The sequence below is a fragment of the Phyllostomus hastatus genome, unplaced genomic scaffold, assembly GCF_019186645.2.
Source record: "Phyllostomus hastatus isolate PE091 unplaced genomic scaffold, TTU_PhHast_1.1 phas_scaffold_78, whole genome shotgun sequence".
NCBI lineage: Eukaryota > Metazoa > Chordata > Mammalia > Chiroptera > Phyllostomidae > Phyllostomus > Phyllostomus hastatus.
Window position 1 is genome coordinate 68,225,980 of NW_025334041.1, and position 24,670 is coordinate 68,250,649.

A 24,670-nucleotide genomic window follows, 5' to 3' on the forward strand; every position below is an offset into this window, starting at 1 on the left:
ATATTGAACATTTGTTAATGAATGTTGTAGAACAATGGAATTTAGTCAATTTCATTACCTTAAATATAGTGAAATGGGACAATGCCACTTCCAAAGTGGTATGTGGAAGGGCCTTGGGACTGTAGTCAGGTGGGAGAACTAAACTAAAACCCCTGGGTTACACTGGGGCACCTGGATGGGGGTAAAACGGTGTCAGGACAGCAGCACCCCAAGGATACTTGCCTAAAACAAAGCAAACACTCTCCTAGAAAAGCATCCTTCATTTAGGTCCCAAGGCTTTTTTTTACAAATTCAGATCAATCAAATATAGTGATCAAGGCTTACTAAATACACATGGAAATAAAACACCATGTGTAAGCATCAAGAGAAATAACAAATAACAGACTTAGATTACCATGGACTTCAACTGTTTCAACTACCAGATACAGACTATAAAATAACTGCATACAGCCCTGACTGGTGCGGCTCAGTGAGTTGAGCATCATCTCGCAAACCGAAAGGTTGCCAGTTAGTATTCCCAGTCAGGTCACGTGCCTGAGTGGCCAGCCACCAGTCAGGGGTGTGTGAGAAGCAATGGGTAAATGTTTCTCTCACACACTGATGTTTCTCTCTCTTTCTTCCTCCATTCCCCTCTCCCTAAAAATAAATAAATAAAATCTTTAAAAAATAAAATAACTATAGACATAGAATTAAAGAACTGAAAGACAAGAATCACAAAAATAAGCAAGCAACAAGGGACTGTCAAAAAAGCCCAGGCAGTTTCAGCTATGCGAGGTGAGGAGAGCTCTGGAGGCTGACTGCACGAGCCAGCAACCACAGACCCAACAACAGGTAAGGCGGTCAGTTTCGTGTTCTGTGTATTTTACCATAAGTTTTAAAATGACCAGCCAATATAGGAAGAACCAAATAAAAATTCTTTAGAAATTATAGTTATTAAAATAAACAAATTCACTAGCAAGATTATATAACATATTAATCAAGGCTGAAAAGAAAATTAATAAGCTGGAAGGCAGAACAGAAGAAATCGCCTCAAAAGCAATACATGAGAGACAAGGAGATGAAAAACAGAGAAGAGATGTTAACCTAGATTCAGAATACAGTGAGAAGGTCTAAAAGAAGTCTAACTGCAGTCCTAGAAAAGAATAGGAAAAATGGCAGAAAGGAAATATTTAAAGAGATAATAACTTGAAACTCCCCCAGAGGTGGTAAGACATGAACCCATGGATACGCTAATTAGGGTAAGTAAAAAGAAATCCAACCTAGCCTCCTATAATAAAACAAAAGCACCGAAGAGAAAGAGATGTCAAACAGCAACTAAGCACAGAACACACAAAGCCAGCTTATGATCAGACCGGTCAAGTACGAAATCCTCTCTGTTTCTCACAATTACCTCCCTTTCTTCAACTTCTTTTCTTCCCAAACACAACCCCAATGAGAAAGAGCAGTCAGAAGGCAGAGGGGAAATGAAACAGACACCAAACACACCTCCCTCCCTATAATCAGAATGGGAGCCTACAACCAGACCTGGGGTGAGCGGGGAAAGTCTTACCTTTGAAATGAGTGAAGTTTCTGAAGTTTGCATTAACCTGCTTGATTGAACTTTCCAATTGCTACTAAGTTTAGACTGTGTGTTTTCAACTGAGCACAAGTGTACAGTGTAAAAGGGTATAAAGAGACCTGTGAGTTACCCTTTCTCAACAAAGTGATACGTCCCTATTACTTCTATTGGCCAACTGCTGAAGAAACCAAGAACTTCTCCCAGCATTTGCTTTCCCAGGGCCAGGAACCACAGAGCCTGGAAAACACGGCCTGTGTAAATACCCCAAAATATCATTATGCAGTGATAATTTCCATGCCAACACTCACTTCCATTCCCTTTTCTAATGTGCAAGCTCTAATCTGCAGACTCGGGAAAGCATCTCCACTGCGCTCTTTTATAAATCCTATAGATGCATCGTGATTAGATGCTCTCCTTATACAGCAGCTAGCCAGAAAAGAGGATGAGATAATGAATAATACCCCAGGGAAGGAAAATCCCTTTTTCAGCTGGTTTCAGTCTTGCCGATAATGTGCACACAGCATTTTGCATTTACCATAAAGCCCTTCAATTAGTTTATAGACAAGTTAACCTTCTAACTCCCAGAAAATATAATTCATGCACATTTTATACCGTGCAGCATGCTGCTAACTGTTATCCATCATTTACAAGTGTTATTTGTCTATAAAAATGACACTAAATTTTTGAAAAATGACATTGCTCTGCCTGCTTCTGGCTGTGTTTTAACAAATGGTACCACTGCACAAGGCTTTAAGTCGTATAAGAAGCAATTAGTCAAAGAAGCAATAAATATTTTTAAAAGGATATAAATGATTGCTTGTCCAGATAGCCAAATGTCTAAAGGCTGATACACAATAAAGTAAGGGTTAACATAAAAAAGTACACTTCATTATTTATGGTTAATAAAGTTAATCAAATTCAGGGCTTCTTACTCCTGCACGCATTAAACAGGAACAAGAATATGATATGCATATTTATGGAAAATAGCCTGAAAGATTATTATCTCTAAAAGGAAATCCAGCAAAGAAAGAGATGCATAAAATGTCTCTGGTATTACAACATAAACTGTTTTGCTTAAAACACAAACATTTATTTTAATTAAAACTATTAAGCTAAATAATATTTTCCACAATAGACAACCATGACTAAAACATGAAAGTAACTTATTAATATTAACTTCAAGTAACTTATTGAATAGAGAAAAACATATAGTCAGAGCCCTTCGATTTTCTTTTTTCTGGTATCTTACCCACCTATCCTAGAGTATTTTTTTCTTTAGGTCAAAAATCTATTCTCAAAAGATACATTAGAATCGTTTTAAGAAAGCAAAACTAGATGAGCATAAGTTCATCAATCAGTATTTTCTAAATGCACTGTCTTCTAGTGACTTGGACCTTTATGTCACTTATCTGCTTAAATTAAGTATAAAGGAGTTTCTAAGAAAATAGAAAATTAACTTCATTTCCTAAGTTCTCCAATCATGCCAGCAGACAGCTGACATTATTACAGCTCACACTTATAAATCAGTGATTATAACATACACCAGTTAAACAAGAAATGAAGGAGGCAATTAGATAGTGGTGAAATTGCCAAGAAGCACATTTGTAGTTAAAGTTGCTGAACAGCAGTTCAATTGTGGTTAATTTTTTTTTAAAGCCAAACTCCAGGTATTTAGGGGGGAAGTGACTTTTGAGGGGAAGAAAGAAAGTCTACACAATTTATCTTACAAGCAAATAGGCCAGCAAGCAATCAATAAATTGTAGTTCTAACTCATTTTTTGGTTTATTTTGAAGTTGACTTCCAAAGTTTCCATGTCATTAAACGATGAGATGGTCCTGAATCAGACTGAGGGCAGACTACTTGGGAGGAAGGGGGTGACAGCCGGACATCTAAGGATATTTAGTGATGAGCGAGCCAGCAGCAAGTGAGCCGGTCGAGGTTTCCATGCCCTTTGCTGTTCCAGGACACTTGAATAGGGGCCAGCATGCCACTTCTAATCTGATTTTCCATTTCTTAGATGTTTTATTAACTCCTCTTTTATTGCAAATTAAATATTCTAATTGGCACATTGTAGACACAAAGCTACTAAGCTACTAGATGCCGATTATAGTTTAATGTGTTTGTAATGGTCTGGAGTATTAAGGTTCTGCAAACCCAGTGAGGTTCCATTTATTTCCTCCCTGATAAATACTGTATGATAATACGACCAAAGACGTACATCACAAAGTAGTCAGTGTCACTACAAGAAGAACAACATTCTCTCTTCCATCTTTTTTACATTACTTTAAAGAAATGAGGTACCTTTTCTACTAACTCCAAATGAGAGGCAATGTTTATCATTTCTCAATTACCTTTGGATTTTCAAAGCAATTGCTAATAACCTAGTTAAATAACCCTCATAGCACCTCTGCAAGAAGAGGTACAGGAAATCTGGTCTAATAATGGCCTTTTACTTGGGAACATGGGACAAATGTTTAGAAAACCTGACAATAATCTGAGAGCTTCTACAAAAGGAAACTGGAAAAGATATCATGTTTATTGAGACCTTCAAGTCCAGTGGTATGCCCTGAAGGGAATGCTGCTCACGATTCCGGGCAACTCCAATTCACTGACTTGTTTCTGCACCTAAACCATAGAACCCATAACTATTTCCCTCTCATAAACTTGAAGATCTGCTCGCACCCTCAGTTGCTAACAAAATGTGTTATTCAAAAGGCCAGACAAATGACCCCAAACCCTCCTCTCCTAAGGAGATGTACAAATTGTACTTCTTATAATCCAATCTACTGCCCAGGAAAGACCTGGATAATCTACAGGGGAAAGCATCTGTCATCTGGGTCCTTCTTGAGGACAAATGCAGCCAGCACACAAATGCAAGTGAGTGCACATGTGTGCACACACAACACACCTCTCTCCACAGTCATCTGACAACAATTAAGAGAGTTGTTTCTGAGTAATCAGTCTGTTCCCTGAAAGGTCCGAATTTTCTACTAAATATTTTTAATAACTCTATCCTGTCTTAAACTAACAGTAAAAGCAAAATTAAAAACTACATAACGTGTTAGAGTCTAAATTCCACTACTAAGCTGACAGTGGCATTACTAATAATGGCAATTAATTCATAATAGTGTTACATTGTTTTATATAACCCATTTCTCTGGACTCTTAAGACTCTAGGTAGCCAGTGTTCAGCATCTTTTACTCCACAAGGTAGGGCAAAGGTACTCGTTAACCCTATTCCACACAAAAAAACTTTGGCCCAGAAGATTAAAAGACTTGTCTAAGCTATAAATTGGTGACAAAGTAGAGACAGGAATTCAGGTCTTCAAACTCTCTGCTAACTAAATAACAGCCCAGAAGAGTCATAGAAAAGTCAACACAAACAATGTCAGCTGTTATTTACACTGCCTACAATAAATGTTTGTTCCAGAAAAAAATAGTTCAAACAAGATGGGAAATAGTTTAAACACAAAGGGCTGAAGGGTTCAATATAGGAAGAAAATATGTTTGCTTTTGCTACAGTGCAGGAGCTGTCGAGGAACAGCCTGTTCTTCCCCTGAAAGGTCGGCCTTGTGCTGCTGCAGACCACAGGATCCCCAACTGTCACACTGAGCACAAGTAACTTCTCTTTTAAAGCCCCAGGTTCCCGTTCTTTTAAATCCTTCATATTTTTGAACTGGAATGTGAGTGGTCTTTTTTGACAAGCAAACTTTAGATTTGTGTTATAGATAATGACCAGGTGTCCTAATTCTGATACAGAGCTAAGTAAGAAAGAAGAGGAAAATTACTTGGGACTCTAAAAGGCTATGAAATGATAGGACACTGGAGAGAAACAGCCAGAGCACATGCTTCCTGGTGAGCTAGGGGATTCTGCGGTTGATATCATGGTTGCTTGTGCAGGCTGCCATGGGATTTCTACAGAGAGGGGATTCAAACTTGGCACCTGACACAATTAACCTACAGTAGGAAAGCTGCTATAGGAAAACGCTGAGTTCTTTGAATACCACAAAGGCTGTCGTGCAAAAGAAGGGCTAGATTTATTCTTAATAGCTCCAGAGGGTAAAACTAGTGAGTGACAGGCAGGAATACACATGCCCAGAGTAGAGAGCAACTCGCTAGTAATCAGAACTGTTCGGCCCCCGCAAGGGCTGTCTGGGAAAATCAGAGCCTCATCTCTGACCTGCCTCCAGCAGAGGCTCAGATGCCCACAGTGAAGGACGTTGAGACGATAAGCCCACACTAGGAAAGATGTAAGACCAAATAAAAGCCAGGACTCTTTCAAATGCTAGGATTCGATGGTGGTTTTAAATGTCTCTGCTCAGGCCTCCATAATGGTCATTGCTTCGTAACTGACGTGAGGTGGCTCTTCCAAACAAGTAAGGCCTTCAAACCTAAGTGTTTATTAGAATCAACTGGGGAACAACTTAACCATGAAGATATTTAGATCCATATTCTAGAACTTCTAAATTCTACTCTCCCAGAAGTTGCTCTAAGAATCTGTTTTTATCAAGCTCCCACATGGCCCTGGCCAGTGTAGCTCAGTTGATTGAAGCATCATCCCATAACTGAAAGGCTGCTGGTGCAATTCCAGGTCAGGGCACACACCTGGGTTGTGGGTTTAATCCCAGTCTGGGCGTGTACCGGAGGCAACCAACTGATATTCTCTCTCATCCATGTTTCTCTTTCTCCCCTCCTCTCTTTAAAAACAATGAAAAAATATCCTCCAGTGAGGATAAAAAGTAAATAGATAAATAAAAAGCTCCCACATGACTTTCTGATAGACCAATTTGGGGACCACTAGTAAACTTTTCTAGCCTACATCTTCATTTGAAAAATAGTTAACGATAGCTTCTACCTCAATGACTCATATAGATATTTAAATATGATAACATGGTAAATGCTTAGCATGGTGCCTGTATCTAGTAAACACTCATAATCCTTTAAAAATGTGTTCTCTGCAGCATGTGTTCAAGCCTGAGAGCCTTCACTGATTAAAAATGAGGACAGGCTGGCTTATGTCAACTTCACACTTGGCCATCTCTTACTTTCTCATCTGCTTTCTCATCCTATGTTCTTCAGGCAACATGGATAGAATCCGATGTAATATTATTTGCATTAGTTGAATAAAATGCCCTATCTATGTGCATATTACCTTAAAATTAATTTAATACAGAGTTGCATTTAAAAGTTGACTGTGTACTATATAGAGTCTGTGAAGTTTGGTTCTTTTGCAACAATTAGAAGCTCAAGATATAAATGGTCTACAAATAAGGAGTTTAAAACTCATATTTATCCCCACATTCTCAGGTAAAGATAAAAGGTTCCATTTCTCTTCTTTCCTGTAGCAAGCAGTCACACTCAGTTATTTAAAATCCTGCAATGAGCTCAAGTGGAAGAATTGTCCTGTTCTGACATTTATATCACTGCAAATGGCTTCAATTCTTTAATTGTAAAGTTGCTTCTAGACACTAGGGCGAGTGTTAAAATATTCCTAGACAGAAAGGACAAAAGGAGGTAACTGGAGCAATTTATATCAAGTGAAAAAAATGTCTGTCGGATTTCTGTATTCCTAGTTATAAGTTATCAGACTGTTTCTGTTTGGGTGGTTTTATACCGGAAAAAAATTGTAAAGTGTGGCTGCTTAAGCACATCTAAAGGTTAAACTCCATACAGCTAATCTGTATGTGAGAACAAGGAACTGTCAAACACTTCACCTTTTGCAGATTAAAACAGGCTGACTAACAGATGTGAAATCACTATTGCTGTAATTGTTATAAGGAGAAATCTGAGCACTTTTAGAAGATACGTCACTTTTTGGAGCAGTCATTTTATGCCTCTGGGTCAACTTTCCTGTTCATGACTTAGAGAGAATCACTACCTTTCGTTTATGTGCACACTCTGGTCGCCCCCCCACCCCGAACTGTTATGCAGTGTTCATCATTATTCTACGGATGTGTTCCTGAAAAGCTGTGTAAGTTGAATTCTAATCATCAGCTCTACTTTCACACTGTTCCACACATGATAATTTTAGAAATGTATTAGCTTCATTTCTGACTGATTCCAACTGGCCACAGCTTCTGCAGTTCCCTGCTACCTTCCCCTTCTCCATGCCCACTCCTGGCACATGAAGTGTCTGGGTCACAGCAGATGCTAAATCAAGATTTGCTGCATGAATTAATTATTTTTCACACCTGAAAGATCCACTCTCTAAAGACAGTTTTTGATAAGGTCTTTTCGTACTGTAAAACTCCACCTCTAATGAATGTGTTTCATTAAGTCTTTTAATTTTTTTTTATCCTCACCTGATGACATTTTTTCCATTTCTTTCAGAGAGAAAGGAAAGGAAAGAGAGAAACATCAATGCAAGGAGTAACTATTGGTTGGTTGCCTCCCATACACATCCAGACCAGGGACCACACATGTCTAAATCTGGGATCGAACCCACAACCTGGGCAGGTGCCCTGACAGGAACTGAACTTGCACCCTTTCAGCTACAGGACAATGCTCCAAGCAACTGAGGCACCCAGCCAGGGCTGACTGTTCTACATTGTAATAAATGAGGTTTTCCTTAAAATGGAACATATTGTTTCTGGTTTTCAGTTATAAAGTTACTGATAGGAATGAACATTTTATAATGCAGGCAAATACATAATAGAATACCACTGTGGTTATATTCTTGTTCAGCAGAGTGTAGGTGCTCAAATATTTGTCTAAAAGACTCTACATTTTAGAAGTTATAGCATTAAAATGGACTTGAAACAAACTGTAATTTAGTAATATAAATTTCCTCTTATCAACAATGGTCAAATAGTATATGACTTGTTTCTAAAAGAAACAATGTGTGCAAAAGCCTTTATTTTAATTCTGGAACTGTCATCATATAAAATAGAGAAACTTTGAAAAACGAAAATGGCTGACAAGAGAAAAATGTGAGGTATTTTTTAATGAAAATATAAAGGATACAGGAGGAGTTCAAAGCTCCAAATTCTGAGTTTTTATGTGACTAGTGTACAAAATATGAGTTGTAAAAATACACTAGGCCGTCTATGAATGAGGTGTCTCCATAACACCATATTCTACAACCATGGACTTAAATTTAAAAAACAGTCACAGCGCAATAAAGCGCACACACACTTTATCTACCCCTGGAACACATCTGGAGGGAGGGAGTGTGGTTCTGTGAGCCCCTTGGTCTGAAGAAAGGAGCATCATGATCTGGCTCCAATCTAAAGCTGAGCAAATGAGGAGGCTCGATATTAAAGTCTTCCTTTAAAGGGGCTGGTGTTGGCGTGGCTGTTACAAGAACTGGACGGAGCAGCCCTAAAGTCTCTTTGAGTAGAACCATCAATAAATACCAAATAATGAGCTAAATGGGCTGGCACTTTATTTAAGAAACCAGAGCTATGCATTTTTTTTCCTTTTTCTGTCTGCAAATCAGCTGCCTTTCCCCTGCAAAGCCATCCTCCCCATTTCCAAGTCTCAGTGAGTATATATTCAAGGCACATACCACACAGCAGATGTGGTTATCAGCAGGTAGTACAGTCTGTAAATCGAGCTCGCTCAACTAAACACCATTTATCATGTATTTTTATGCCTTCTGACGTCTGTCACTAAATATAAATAAGGAAAGAATCACTGACAACTGGGGATTTCTAGTCTATGAGATGGGATGGCTAGAAAAATCACCTGCATTTTAACACTGAATGAGATATTTTGACCTCGTATCCATGTGGTCAGGCTGTCCTCTAAATGACCCCCTGGTCTTTAAGGGAACACACTGCAGACCCCTAGAGAGCAGGACCTGTGGAAAGGTGACCCCTGAGCTGGGCTCAGGCAGGCTTGCAGGCTGGGCCACACTGTGAGGGGCCTGTCCTGTTGGTAAAGGCTGCCACCCAAGGAAAGTGACAAGTCTCGGACTACAAACTGAAAATCCAACAACCGATAGCTTCACCTTTGTTCTTCTTGTTTATTAAGGGCAGAGTTGATGCCATGAATGCTAAGAACTCACCATATCATAAATACTGACCTATTTGGTCTTATTTACAATAAAGTATTTGGGACACTGCATAGAGTTTCTGCATCCAGAAAATTCCATTTGAAACATGCTCCCAAAATAACTATCATTACTGTTTCTTCTTTGTGTTTTCTTTATCTTTGCCATTTAATCTTCTTTTTCCTCTTTCTTGCCATCCCTCTTACCTTAATTGGGTCCTTTTTCTGCTCCCATGTTAGCTGACTTGGCTAATTAATTTACAGATTTAAATGTAAATGGCTCAAATGTCATTTTTCTTGAAGTGCAAAATAAAGGTCAACATTTGTAGTTTATATGTTAAGGACAGATTCCCTAACCTGAGTACTGGAGTATTTTACTATGCTATAGTTTGTGATAGGTTGACCTATGTCCCCCAAAATGTGTATGTTAAAGATCTCACTCCCACTACTTCAGAATGTGACTTTATTTGGAAATAAGGTCATTGTAGATGTAATTAAATAAGGTGAGATCATACTGGAATAGGGTGGGTCCTAATTGAATACAGCTGGTATCCTTATAAAAAAGGGCAATCTGAACACAGACAGGCATGCAGGAAAAAGACCATGTGAACATGAAGGTAGAGGCCAGGATGATACCAAAGGAATACCAAGCCAAGGAAGATCGAACATTGCCAGTGAGCCACAAGAAGCCAGGAGTGAGGCATGAACAGACCCTCCTTCACAGCCCTCCAAAGGAACCAACCCTGCCAACACCCTGACCTTGGAGTCCTAGTCTCCAGAAATATGAGGCAATAAGTTTCTCTCATTCAAGTCCCCCAGTCCATGGTACTTGGTTACAACAGCACTAGCAAACTAATACATACACCATACATTTCCTCTCTTTACTAAGAAGCTCAACAAAATGTGCTATCTGGTCAAATCAAAGGTAGCATAGAGCCAAATAAATAAGACACTAATGTTTCTCAAATAAAGGCAAGTTCATGTATCATGGTCAGACAGGTTATTGTGATGAGTCTTCAGATGATCACTTCATGGAAATCAAATTTATGTTTTTATATTTTAAATTTTTAAGTGTTGCACCAAAGTTCAAAATTGTAAATAAGCAGCTTAGTGTGCACAAAGCATTTTATTCCATTCATGATATATACGTAATAAAAGACAAAAGAGATGAGACATTTTTAAACTATAAAAAATGAGAACATGTGGCTGATATAATGGGGTACTGCGAACAAGTCACATCAGAGGAGCCAGTCTCTCGTGGACATGAAGGAGATTAAGAAGAAAACTCCAAAAGGAAGACCACTTCCAGGTTCTCGTGATGGCTTGGCTGTGGATCAGACACTCATCGTTCTGAGCACTGGTTTCCTCCTGTGGTTCTGTCAACTGTCTCAGACACAGCTGCCCCACCCAATGTCAACGTCCAGACCTAACTGAACCAGAAAACTCTGCTGTATTTTACTCCGTGGACCCTCACCCTTGAAATTTCTTACTCTGTACTTGTAGACTTTGCTCCCTGGCTCTGCTGCCTCCCCATTCCTTCTCCACCTGTGAAAGGCACTCCTCAATTTGGTTTCATTCTTGTCACTCGGCATGCTCTCCCTGAGGGGCTGGCCCAACATTTCCAAGCCTGTGTATTTCCATCCTAATCTCTCTCCTCCCCAGCAGCAATGTGTAGGAAAACACAATATTATGTCAACATATTCCAGCCACTTGTTTACAATATTTGTTGATTTAGCAGAAGCTTTTACCTCATTTTACCTGGTAAAAAGTTAAAACCCAATCTGTCTCTGAATTCTGAATCAGAGGGGTACGAAATAGGCAATGTGCTTTTAACAATATCCAACATGAAGATACTCAGGTCCTTCCTAAGACTAAATGACTGAGAAGAACTAAAAGACAAAGGCCCGATGGAGTGCTTACTGACCTTGTTTACTCTGACAGCACAAACTCTGATCCTGGAGAACCAAGGAACATTTCGGAAACAGTCACTGCCACTTGGAGGCAAATTAAAGTCCACTTTGAGTGCTGGCAGACAGGAAGACCAGAAGAGGCAGCAGGAAGTCTGGATAGGTAGAATTTTTTTTAAAGATTTTATTTATTTATATATCTTTAGAGAGAGGGGAAGGGAGGGAGAAAGAGAGGGAGAGAAACATCAATGTGTGGTTGCCTCTCATGCACCCCCCACCAGGGACCTGGCCCACAACCCAGGCATGTGCCCTGACTGGGAATTGAACCAGAGACCCTTTGGTTTGCTGGTTAGCACTCAAGCCACTGAGCCACACCAGCCAGAGTATTAATTCTAATTTAATTGTTCAAAAGGACCACTACAAAATCCTAATTCCTACCAGTAAATAGAGCATTTAATTATGTGACAATGAGCTAAAAATTCAACCCCTCTAGAAAGGAAACACAGCAGAGAGCTCTGTGCTCCAGGGAGCAGCCTTCACTTTCCTAGAATAACCTGTGTCAACCCTTGGTGGGTGATGAAATAAGTTTAGAGAAGAACCAGTTAGGGTACAGAAGGCACAAAGCAGCTGGCCATGAACCAAGTTAAATGTCAAGGCTCCCAAGTAAAACATGGCAAATGCCCCTGCCCCTCAGTCTACCTCTTCCAAAATCATTGTTAGAAATGCCATGGTCAGCCCTGGCTGGGTAACTCAGTCGGTTGGAGCGTCATTCCATACACCAAAAGGCTGCGGGTTTGATCCTTGGTCAGGGCACATACCTAGGTTGCAGGTTCTATCCCCAGTCAGGGCACGTAGAAGAAACAACCGATCAATGTTTCTCTCTCTCTTCCTCTTCCTTTCTCTCTAAAAAAAATCAATATAAAACTTTTTTAATTCTTTACAAAAAAGAAGAAATGTCATGATCAACTCCTTCATTTAGTAAACAAGTCCTTAGGCAGCACGACAATGTTTGGAAGGCAGTTATGCCTTTGTAGTGAAGGGGTCGTCTTTATTTTAGGGCCCTGAGAACTGAAGGGAAACAACACACAGTAAGAGCAACAAATGACTGTCAAAGCTGCTTGCTGCTCTTGCTCAGAGTACCCTACTTAGATTCCCCCCTAAAACGCCCTTGCCCAGAGCACAACAAGAAGAGAGCATATGAATAAGCACTGGTGTTTCCTAGAAAGTGTCAGGCCAGAATAATCCCATTTCTAGACAGGGCAACAGTAGTGTAGGGGAAAAAACTGTTAATTACGGAAATATTAACTAAGGAAACTTCACTATAATTAGGGAAAATCTCAAATTTTGGTATTTGATCAATGTTTCCAGCTTTCATTTTTTAAAAAATAGGTTCTGGCCAAATTCTCAGCATGCATTTATCTGATGAGGTTTCAAATGATGGCAAACACAGAATATCATATTGCAGTTGTTCCTGCTGCTAGTTTCTCTGTGGGTTCCTCCTTGGTAAGACATTTTTGCCTTAAAGGCACATGTTGTCAAAAGGCCTTGGGGCCCAGCTCACAAAGCCCCGCGCCGCCTGGCTAACTGGACACAGCAACACCCAGACGCAGCCCAGATTCATCTTGAAGCACCAGTCAGTGCGGCTCTGCCATTGACCAGGTAGTGAGAAGTCTGGCTTTGAGGCAGGTCAGCATGTTCAAAATCAAAGCAGATTTCAAAGTTAAAATGAACTGGAGAAATGTAAATTTGTTTGCAAACCAGGTGAGTTCCCTCTGATGACGTGAATATCTCTGTCAAATCAGAGCATGAATGCAAACTTGCCAGAGTTTATAACAAAAAAAATAATGTGGCTTCAGTGTCACTGATTTGTTCCCCCGAACTCTGCCTTGTCCTCCATCAGTTATGTCTCCAACTACAAAACAACTTCTTATCTAATGTAATGATAATTAAAATGTCACCCCTGAGATACTAAGAATGCTCTGCTGCAGAGAACTATAAACACTGTCAGTGTCACATTCAGACTCTAGGCAGGAACTTCTTTCCCACAGAGAATCTGAAAACTTCCAGTGCTTTCAAAAAAGCCCACCACTGGAAAGTAAATGCATGTGACCTCAACACCAAAAGCATGGCAGACATGGCAGCTATGCCTGGAGAACTTCCAACCTAATATACTACCTAACCAAATTTCCTAAGAGACACATCTCCCAATACCAGTGGCTGTGGCCCTTAAAACATATCTGCCTTTTTCTCTGCCTTTTACTCTTTTTTCATACTGAATAAGAGTATGTTGTATACTCTCCCTCTGAAGGCTTTGCTGTTGACTCCATTTGAGTTGATAAAACTGCCTCCCAACTGTGTAGTTTTTTTCCCATTTTCTCCCCTTTTTCCTTTTAATAAACTCCCTGCTGAGGCACAAGAGGCTGGAGCAGTGCAGTGAAGGTCCCCCATGAATGCTAAAAATGATTTAATCCACTAGCAATCTTTCTTTCAAGAGTGAGAAGTATTGTCTCCTGGGCCAGTGCAATGCTATCAACAATATATATGTGTGGTAGGTAGAATAATGGCCCCCAAAGACATCCACCTCCTAATCCCCAGAACCTGTGAATGTGTTACCTTACTTGGCAGAAGAGGCTTTGCAGATGTGATTAAGTTAAGGATCTTGAGCTGGGGAGATTATCCTGGATTATCCCAGTGGGCCCAATCTAATCACAAAGGTCCTTATAAGAGGGAGGCAGGAGAGTCAGAGAAGCAGAGGTCAGAGTGAGGCAACTGCTGGCTTTGCAGATAGAGGAAGAGACCATGAATCAAGGAATGTAGAAAGACCCCAGAAGCAGGAGAAAGCAAGGAAAGAGATTCTCCCAAGGTCCCCCAGGAGGAAAACGATCCTGCCTACACCCTGATTTTAGCTCAATGAAACCTGTTTCCGACTTCTAACCTTCAGAACTAGAAAACAGTAAATGTGTGTTTTAAGCCACTAACCTTGTTGTCATTTGCTCCAGCAGCAATGGAACTAATAAGATGTGCTACTTCCTCCCTCTGAACCTAGTAAGATTGAGGAGTTTGGGGAAACAGGAAAAAAATGCCCTGCTAATACCCAAATGCCATTCCTCCTCTATTACTCCAACTCCTGATGATCTGTTCCTAACATAAGCTATCAAGGTGAAGTGTCTTTTATTTGAAGACTACCCAGCATGCAGGATTCTTACCAGACCATTTAAGCCACACCTCTAATTTTATCCAAGAGGATAAATATGAATCAGAGAGGTTCAAGGTATGCCAAAGACCCAGTCAATCAGTGACATTCTAACCCCAATCTCAATTTCTTGTCTCCTGTCTGTATTGTGAACACCTCTATCCCTCAGAAACACATTCTTCCTTTGTCCTCTATTCCCTTGGCAAATTTTCCTTTGAAACAAATATCTCAATTTCTAACTAATAAGTACACAGACTGGCTCAAAGAAGTTCACTTCGTATCACTGTGTTAGTTCATGAGGTAAGATGGAGTACTAGGTTGCCAAACACAGACATCCGGAAGCCAGGTCAATTCAGCTTCTCCCAAAACGCAGAACATATAAAACACACAGGTTTGTTGAGTTCCAGGTTCTACGAATACCATCCAAAATACAGAGAACAGTTTTACCACTTCAAACTCACAGCTTTGCAAGGCTTTTTTTGTTTTTATTATTTTGAACCAAAATTACATGCAGTCATGCATCCCTTAATGACTGGGATCTATTCTGAGAAATGGGTTGTTAGGTGATTTCGTCATTGTGGGAACATCATAAAGGTTCTTATGCAAACCCAGATAGTATAGCCTACTGTTAGGCTATATGGTCTAGCCAGCGGCTCCTAAGCTACAAGCCTGTCCAGCAGTTACTGTGCAAAACAACACAAGATCAAATCTAGCACAAGAGAAAACAATGTGATCAAGAGACAGGTAAACATGGGATGTATGACACTGCTGCCAGCATAACAACATACTGTCATATAGCATGCTTTTTTAATAAGTATAAAAAATACAATCTAGAACAATGATTGAAGGTATAATAAAGACACAAACCAGTAACACAGTCATTCATTGTTATTATCAAGTATTAGGTACTGCACATAATTGTATGTGCTATACTTTTGTATGACTGGCAGCAGGTTTGTTCATACCAGCATCACCACAAACACATGAGTAACATGTTGTGCTATGACACAGGATGGCTACAACATCACTAGGCAATAGGAAAGTTTTAGCTCCATTGCAATTTTATGGGACCACCATCGTGTATATGGCCCATGATCAACCAAAATGTCATTATGTGGCACATGAGTAAGTATATTTAGACCTGGAAGAGGCTTAAAGATCATTAGTTCAGTCCTTCATTTAGAGAATTACACGATCATATAGATAGGACTTGGTTTTGACCAAGAAGCACAAAGCAATATCTCAGAGGACCCTGTTTCTGGCCGCAGCATCAAGTCTTGCTTTTAATCAGTGGCACAAAATGATGACACAGAGAACAGGCTCGTTCAGTTGCAGACTGAACTGAGTGAAGTGAACTTGCAAACATCTCCCAAAGAATGGATTAAAAATCAAATTAAAAATAATATTATGTCAAATGGAATTAAATGTTATATTCAGAAGAGTATACTTAATCTAAAAAAGAGAGCCAAACAGAAACTAGGAAACTAGCAAAATTCACGTTTCTCAACTAAATGGTAAACTCCTCAGGGTAGACACTGTCTGAACATACTTCTCATTCTTGCCTATTGCCCCATCTTTTACAACGGTGCATGATCAGTGCATGCTGAATTCAACTGAAATGCACAGACCATGTGTAGCTCTCACAAATGGGGAGATCCTCTAGAATACATTTACAACATGAACTGTACTTTCTTCTAGTCCTTCAACAGAACTTTAAGTTCCCCAGCTTCATTAACACTTGCAGATATAATCTAAGCATTTTCTGGTGGTCCAGTTTTTAGACCAGTATTTGCTCCTTGACTTGAGGCTTATTTTATCTCTGATAGTTGCATCTTCTGTGTCTGAGTGCTGAATGAATAAGGTACTACCACACTCACTGTAAGAAAACATTAGGAAGTCAGGCTCCCTGGAGTTTGGTGGTCCTTGAGCTCCTGGTCATGAAGACAGAACATGCAGCCTTACTTCCCCTTGTTCTTGACTAACTCCACACTTCACTGTTACTCTTGTCACTATTACTTAAGTACAGTGGCCTCCCCAGTCATCTATCACTCAGACAAACATAATATGCAGAAATTATTTAAGAAAGCTGCAACATCCTTTAAAAGAGAGAGAGTATAGCTACTTGGCTTTAAAATCAGAATGGCCCAGTAGAATGGTACTATGTCCATTGTCATACGTGAGCTTAAACCTAACTATGTCTTGGCTTCCTCATCTGACTACGGTGGTAGGTTATAGTGACTAGTGAGAATGTCAATAAGATGCTATTAATTATTAGTAACTCTTAATCATTATTCCTATTTGTATAGTATTACACGGCTATTTATTGCAATTCTGTTTAGCTCTGTCAAAGAATATATTACTTCAATTAACACATTAATATAGTTCATCTTGAAGGTTTTCTTTACAAACTAACCAGTTTGCCTCAGATGTTCTCCTTGAAAGAAATGATTTGTATTGTCTGGGCTAAATGACCAATTTACAGAAAAAGATTAAGATCATTGCATTTTTTTAGGCTTCTCTGACAAATTTCTATTTCAGACCAGGAGGGTTCCATCCTCTTTTGAAGACAAAGGGAAGAAGAGCCCTCTGCCTATCAGAACAGGAATGTAACCCTGACTCCAGCATTCACTGGCCACATTTGGGTGTGTGCTTAACCCCTCATTGTCCTACTTGCCCCATCCGTTAAGAATGCCTGAGGTTTAGAGCATCCTATCAGACTGAGTCACCCAGCTCAGCCTTTAGGAAAGTACATATCCTGCTCCCTGCCCCAGGGTGCTGCCAAAGGACCTGGAGAGTGAAGTCTGTACTTCTCCAAAAGAGGATGGCTCTAAAGAGGGCAGAAACCTAGGATGAAGATAAAGGCAAGGATGGGAACTAGAAGTGGGACCTTTTCTGGGCTCAGAGCAGAATGGGCGGCACCTAGAACTAGTAATCAGGAGGAGGCTAAAAAGTCACATAGCAGTGGAGACCTGGGAGCCACACAGAGGTCAAGAAAAAGTGGGGCTCAAAAACCAGCAATGGAACCTGAACAATAGCCAGAAGCCACAGCAGCATTCTTCTCTGTCACCTGGCTTAGGACCTGTTTGGCCCATACCCCACCCACATTCTAGATTCACAGATGAAAGAAGAGGAGGGGCAATTTCGATTAGGATAATAAGATGTCCACGATTGACTTTAATTCACCCCATATATCCTTCTAGTGCTCACAATTATTGGGGGAGGGATAGGTATGACCTTTTGAATGCTGAGTGTAAGGCACTGTCCTGGGTTAACTGTTAGATTTCATTCATTTGAGTCTCATACCACTCCATGGAGCTACATAGGATAGCATCCTCATTCCTACTTTATAAATACGGAAATAAAAACTTAGATTCTAATGAGAGGTATGGCCAAAGGTTAAGTCCACATTTGGCCTCACTGATCAATACCTCTTCCATAATGACCAAAAGGCAGCCTCTATAAAGGAATTCTATTAATGGGGAAAAGGTGAGATATAACCTAACAGCTCCTGTGTATATGTTTATTTTAATTCTTTTAAAAAGAGAAATTCCTATTGACATTTTTTCTTTGATTTAGTAATTTTTAATATCTAGTTCCTTGAAAAGCTTTTAAAGAGGGTTTTGCCAACATATATAAGCTTATGTTTTCTGAGTGTTAACTTTTCATTTTAAGTTTTCTTATCAAAAATTATTCAGATCCACCCTAGTCAGGTGGCCCAGTTGGTCAAAGCATTGTTCTATACACCAAAAGGTGGTGGTTTCAATTCCTGGTCAGGGCACATACCTAGGCTGTGGGTCTGATCCCCAGTCAGAGCATCCAAGGAGGCAAACAATGCATATTTCTCTCTCACATCCATGTCTGTCTGTCTCTCTCGCTCTCTAAAATCAATACACATATCCTCAACTGAAGATTATAAATAAATATATAAATAAACAAAAAATTCAGATCTTTCTAAAAATGTCCCATAAGTAAACATGTCAGGAAAAGTTAGAACATGTTAAAATATGAACTAATGAATAAATAAATGAACACACTAACAAACCTGAGAAGAAACCATCCACTGTCCTACCTGCTTAAATTATGTAACTTTAGCAAGAACTGTGACTGGAAACTTCTCACCAATAACAGCTCTACAATGGCTTTTGGGTGCTAAATATAGACCAGGTCCAAATTCCCAAAGTCTCACTGTGGCTTTGTCACACATACTTAGCAAAAGAATGTTATTCTGATAAAGCTCACCTGGCTGGCCACACTTACTTAAATGCCAACAGGTAACTGCCAGGGCAGGAAGAGATCACTTCTGTCCTCTAGCTAGAGCAATATTAAAAAGCCCTTGATCTCACTACCACCACAAAAAGTGTATCAGTTGTGTTAAAGCTGTTGTATGATCAATTTGGATATTACATAGAAGAGGAAAAACATCAAGGTCTACAATGTAGCTATAAAAGGTACATGTGAAGCTATCTGCTCATGATTTTATCGAGTCATGACCTTCGGGATAACTCAGGCAACAAGTAATACTTGAAAAGTCCTTGGCATATAGTGTGATATGCATTCTTATAAAATGGCTCTTATAATAATGTATTGAATTCCTTAGTAAGTCCTTATATACAACACTAGTCTCCTTAATTTTATTTTAAACATAGAATGACATTTTTCTTTTAGCAATTATGAGAAAGTCTGTTAATCAGCTCATTTATAATTGAGACAAATCTAAGCCCCCTGACTCCCACCATGCCAAAGGGGGTGTCCTAGAGAGGCTCTGAGTTCTCACTGGCTTACCTTCCAAATCGTGGCCTGCACTGCCCTCATGCTCAGGCTGTGTAACTCCAAGCTTCCTGCTTGTTCAAGACAGTCAGGAAGAATTTCAGCAGGGTCTTCATCATAAAATCACTTTGCCTGGCAGAATGGCTTTGCCAAGCATCCCTGTTAGTATCCACTCTCCTCTGTGGCCAGAAACACTAAAAAGAATTAGAGTTCTTACACTTCTCCGGGTGCTACCTCGCCTCCTGCTCATGATGGGAACAGCGCAGCCAGCCACTTCCTCCCTCACAGAAGTGGGGTCACAGGTGCCTTTGGGAGTCTGATGAAAGCTATAAGCTCTCATCTTAGAAAAGAACAAAACAGGAATGGGGAGGGGAGAGTGGGGAGGGAAAATGCACACATGACATGAGGGAATTCCCTGACCTCCAGGTTAAGAACCCCAGCTTTACAAGGCTAAGGGAGAGAGAATGGGACGGATGGCAGAGATGGGGTGAAGGTACAGAAAGAGGAAGAGGAGGGAGGAAGAAAGGGACACAGAGAGTAACAAAGAGCCAAACCAAGTGACAGAACTCTGGAGGAAGTGCTTCAAAGAGAAGTGACTTTCTTCCCTTCTCTCCTAGCCTGGGAACCAGGGGTCTGGGTTCTGGTCCAGGTTCTAACTTCTATCTTGAGCAAGTACTCAGAATACGATTCCCTAATGCACACAATGAGAAGCATTAACTAGGTAATTTTAAATCACTTTACACACATGAACTCTTTTAATCTGACACAAATCCTTTGTGATAGGTATTACACTTTTCCAGTGTTCACAGTAGATAAAATAATTATCTATAAGGAGCAAGCAGCAGAGTGGGATTAGAACTAGGAACATCTATCTGGTCTAGAGCCCATGCTCTTAATCACTACTGTACAACTCCTGCCTTCAGCAAAGTCACACTCCAGGGAGGAACTGTCACAGCACGCACACACACAAAAGAGGTTTGACATTTTGACAGTGAAATGAATGTAACAATAAAAATATACAAAAAGTGGACAGATGTTTTTTACAGAAAAGAAATGCTGTTTGCTGCCATATATACACTGATTAAATACATTCATTTACTATGAAGATATGGTACAATTTAATACATCATAATATTTAAAATTTCATACAGATAACTTGCTTGAGAGAATAAAATTGTCTTCAACAAAATATAGTTGATAAATGTGGATGTTTCCGATGGTTATCACAGTGCACTTCTTTAGCATAGCTATTAGCATACTGCATATCAACTACTTTATTGCCAGGAAATACAGTAATTGAGTATACAAAATGATCAGTGTCTGTCTCAAAATAATTTGGAGAAAGCAATGAAGATTCTAACCATCACACTAATGATTAACTAGAAAAAATACACTTGATAAATACAATAAATTTGGGATTACAGAATTACTTGTAATGCAATCAAACACTTTCTTAAAATCTTCCCCCTCCTTCCCCTCCCCAACATACACAAAGTCAAAGTGATGATTAGGATGTCTTAGGCATGTTTTAGTTCTTTATCAATGCAAGTGTATGAACTCCCCTACAGCCCCTGCAATTATCCGAGAGTCATTTGATGTAAAACATCTTACTCACCACCTTAGCCACACCAATTTCCAACTCCATGCCCTCACCAATCACTCTTCTATCCACAAAGTTCCCAGTCCACCTCAATCCTACTACTCTTGATTGCAACATGCAAGCTTTCTATCACTCGGCTCTGTATACCTTAAACTCCAAAACCACTCACAGCCTATTACCATTCCCAAATCCATTAATCAAACTGGCTATGACAGAATCATACAGAACTGTGAGTCTTTTGTATCTCAATATAAATTTCTGGTCCCCTAATGCCAGAGACTCAGGATTCTGAGGCAATTCTAGAAAACTGCTAGATTTGAGAACCCCAGACTAATGTTTAATTGTGACCATCGGCTTTCTGTACTGTAAAATGAGGGACCTGGGCTGGACAAATAATCTCCAAGCTTCCCTCCAAACAGAGCTAAGAATCTGTGACTCCAGCTTCTGGAGCTATCGTATGGATACCGGTTTCTCTCCAACCAGACTTCATGCTTCTCTGGAGCAGGGGTCATAGTACTTTTTCTGTGTTCGAAGCTAGCACTCTCCTTCCTGCAGAGTAGTAGCTTGATACTTAAGATCACAAGTTCCTATGACTACATCCTATTAAACAAAGAGAACTCGTAAGGTGGACCACAGTCACTGCTATGGCTGGGCTACTTAGCAAACCTTGTGCAGATGCTGAGCTACCACCTCTTTCTCCAAAAGAACCTCCTACACAGGTTTCAAGATACCAGCACCTGACTTACTGTAGTTAGAAAACTGTAGAAATCTCTCTTTCAAATACTAGGGTACCAAGAAAATACAAATACTGACTTTGTTTACTTGTTAAAGAAACCACAGAAAGTGTTTATCAATAATAAACAGCTGGTTTGTGAAAATTATGAAGCACACGGCTGTACTGTCAAAGAATTCACATACCCAATAGAAAGTAATGGCGAGAAAAACAAGATGGTGGTTCCTTGTATAGTAAGGACAATGGGATAATCCAGGTAAAAGTTCAAGTCCAGGAAATATATTAAATGCGTCTATTACCTTAAATGCATCTATTACCAAGCTCATTCTATTAAACGGGGCCTTTCTGTTTTAGAATCAGAGGTTCTACAGAAGAGGCAGATACGTGATGTCTAGCCAGGACAGTGGGGGGTTGGGGTTTATTTTGTTCATTTTATTGTGGTTGGTTGGTTTGTTTTCACTTTGAATTTGAATGTTGTGAAGCAAGGTTACAAATCTTCCAACTGGCCACAACCCCCATCACATCCCATTGTGTTACTGCTTCAGACATTTACTTGGTCTTCTTGGCCCAGAAGGAAGGTATTTGAATTTATGACTCTTGGGTTAAATAATTGTTTACATACTTACATAAACAATTATATCTTGCCATCATATAATATCTTATGAGCATATTCACATAGCATATTTTATTTGTTTCTTATAATCCTGTTCACTGATTAGGAAACTAATCTAAAAAAATTGAGTGACTTGCACAGGTCAAGACCTTAAATCTGAACATGTCATATAATAAGTAACATTACGTGGGAATTGTGAAATTTGATTATCACTTACAAGTCAGCCATTCAGAATATGTCAGAAATGAAGCTTCTATATTTCCATGGGGGAAGCGCTGGAAAAGATATGTTCCTTTATTTTTCTCTCCAATGTGTATGAGCTTCTAATAGCAACGAAAAGCATTTAGAAAAAAACTGTTTTCAAAAGAAGTCATTCAATAAAGTACTAGCAAAATGAATCCAGCAGTGTACAAAAGGATTTTATATGTCATGACTAAATGAGATAGATATTCAAGGAATGCAAGGTTGGTTCAACATACAAAAATCAATGTAATAAACCACACTCATAGAATTAAGGACAAAATCTACATGGCCACCTTAATAGATGCAGAAAAAGCCTTTCACAAAATCAAATACTCTTTCATGATAAAAGCACTCATCAAACTAGGAATAGAAAGGAACTTCATCAACCTGCTAAAAAACCTATGAAAATCCACACATAACATCACACTTAATAGCAAATGACTGAAACCTTTCCTCCTAAGATCAGGAATAAGCAAAGGATGTCCATCCACTCTTACCTCTGCTATTCAATGCTGTCTTGGGAGCTCTAATAGACCAGTCAGGCAAGAAAAAGAAAAGGTATTCAGAGTGGAAAGGAAGAAACACAACTATCTCTATTCTTAGATGATATGATCATGTACCAGTATATATAAAATCCCAAGGAATACACACACACACACTCACAACTGTTAGGACTAACAAATACATTCAGCAAGGCTGCAGGATGTGAGATCAATATACAAAATAGAATGTAAAACTATCAATGATTCATGTTTCTATCACTAATTACTAGCAACTAAAAATATTGTATTGCTTTTTTAATGTCATTAATCTCAACCTGACTATAGAGAATATAAAATTCAGAATTTACTTTAGCTTTTTTAAAACTATGATATTTGGTTGAGAAATGTTTCATGGTATACACAATTCTAGAAAATATGGAAGGAAAGCTACTTTGTTAAGATAGCCAAGAAGGTTAAGTGATGAGAATTAGAAAAGATTTTGAAGCAACAAAAGATCTTCGGTTAGACCCACTAAAGAACATTAATCTCTTTAAGTTTTAATTCTCCTCTATTGGGTTTTCTTTACTTTATAGCAGTTGCAATCAGTTCAAAATATTGCATCATAATGCTCAAACTAGAAAGCAACGACTAAATTTTCACTTATTTATTTTATATTTTTACTTTGGTCCAGTCTCCCAGAGATGTTTAACATTAAGCACTTCACAGTATTGGTGTAGACTGTTTCCTTTTTCAATTTCATGAGAATTAACAAAAAAGTGGTATCTGATTCTAACAATATTGAATGTGCTTTTTTATAGGTAATAAAAACCAAATATACAAAGGAATATTGTTCTATGTTTCAGAGAAGGATTATATTTATTACTTTTCTGAAGACTTGAATACAGACCCTACCTATTCCAAAATCTGTACAGCCTAAAGTGGGCCAAGGGTAAGCCTAAACTGAGAGATTTTGCTAAGTTCTAGCTTGTACCCTCTACCTCAGGACCTCAATAAACTAACATATTCATTCATTTACATCAGTGGTCATTTATCATTCCCTAAGTAGCTATAGGTTCCCACATCTTCTTTTGTTGTTTAAATTCTTTCAAAAATTGAAAGTGGGCTCAAGTTATAAGTAAACGTTTGGTTAAAAATAAAACATTCCTGGCTGGCGTAGCTCAGTGGATTGAGCTCAGGCTGCGAACCAAAGTGTTGCAGGTTCGATTCCCAGCCAGGGTACATGCCTGGGTTGCAGGCCATAACCCCCAGCAACCGCACATTGATGTTTCTCTCTCTCTCTCTATCTCCCTCCCTTCCCTTTCTAAAAATAAATAAAATCTTAAAAAAAATAAAAAAATAAAAATAAATAGAACATTAATAAGACCCAATTTTTCTGTAAAACTGAATTTATCACCTAATTCCCTTCCAATATATTATAGATTTTGTTCTTCATTCACAATTTGATTATAATTAGGTATAGGCCAGGAAAGTCAAATTATTAATTTAAGAATCAGGGCATAATAATTGAGTTACAGTATTATTTTCTACATGGTAAAGGCAAATTGTTTAGAGATAAAATATT

At 39.1% G+C, this 24,670-nt stretch overlaps 1 protein-coding gene across 4 annotated transcripts in view; it reads right to left on the reverse strand.

Moving 5' to 3' along the window:
* Positions 1-24,670, reverse strand: part of AFF3 (AF4/FMR2 family member 3) — a 544,115-nt gene that overhangs the window by 502,436 nt on the left and 17,009 nt on the right. The window contains exons 2-3 of one of the 4 annotated variants that reach the window (XM_045827775.1): positions 12,276-12,360; positions 11,475-11,612 (exon numbers count right to left, since the gene is read on the reverse strand). The exons of 2 other annotated variants lie outside the window; for them this stretch is intronic. The gene's annotated coding sequence lies outside the window, so the exon portion shown is untranslated. The remainder of the gene's footprint in view (positions 1-11,474; positions 11,613-12,275; positions 12,361-24,670) is intronic. One more of the 4 variants, XM_045827776.1, reaches the window with a different exon arrangement.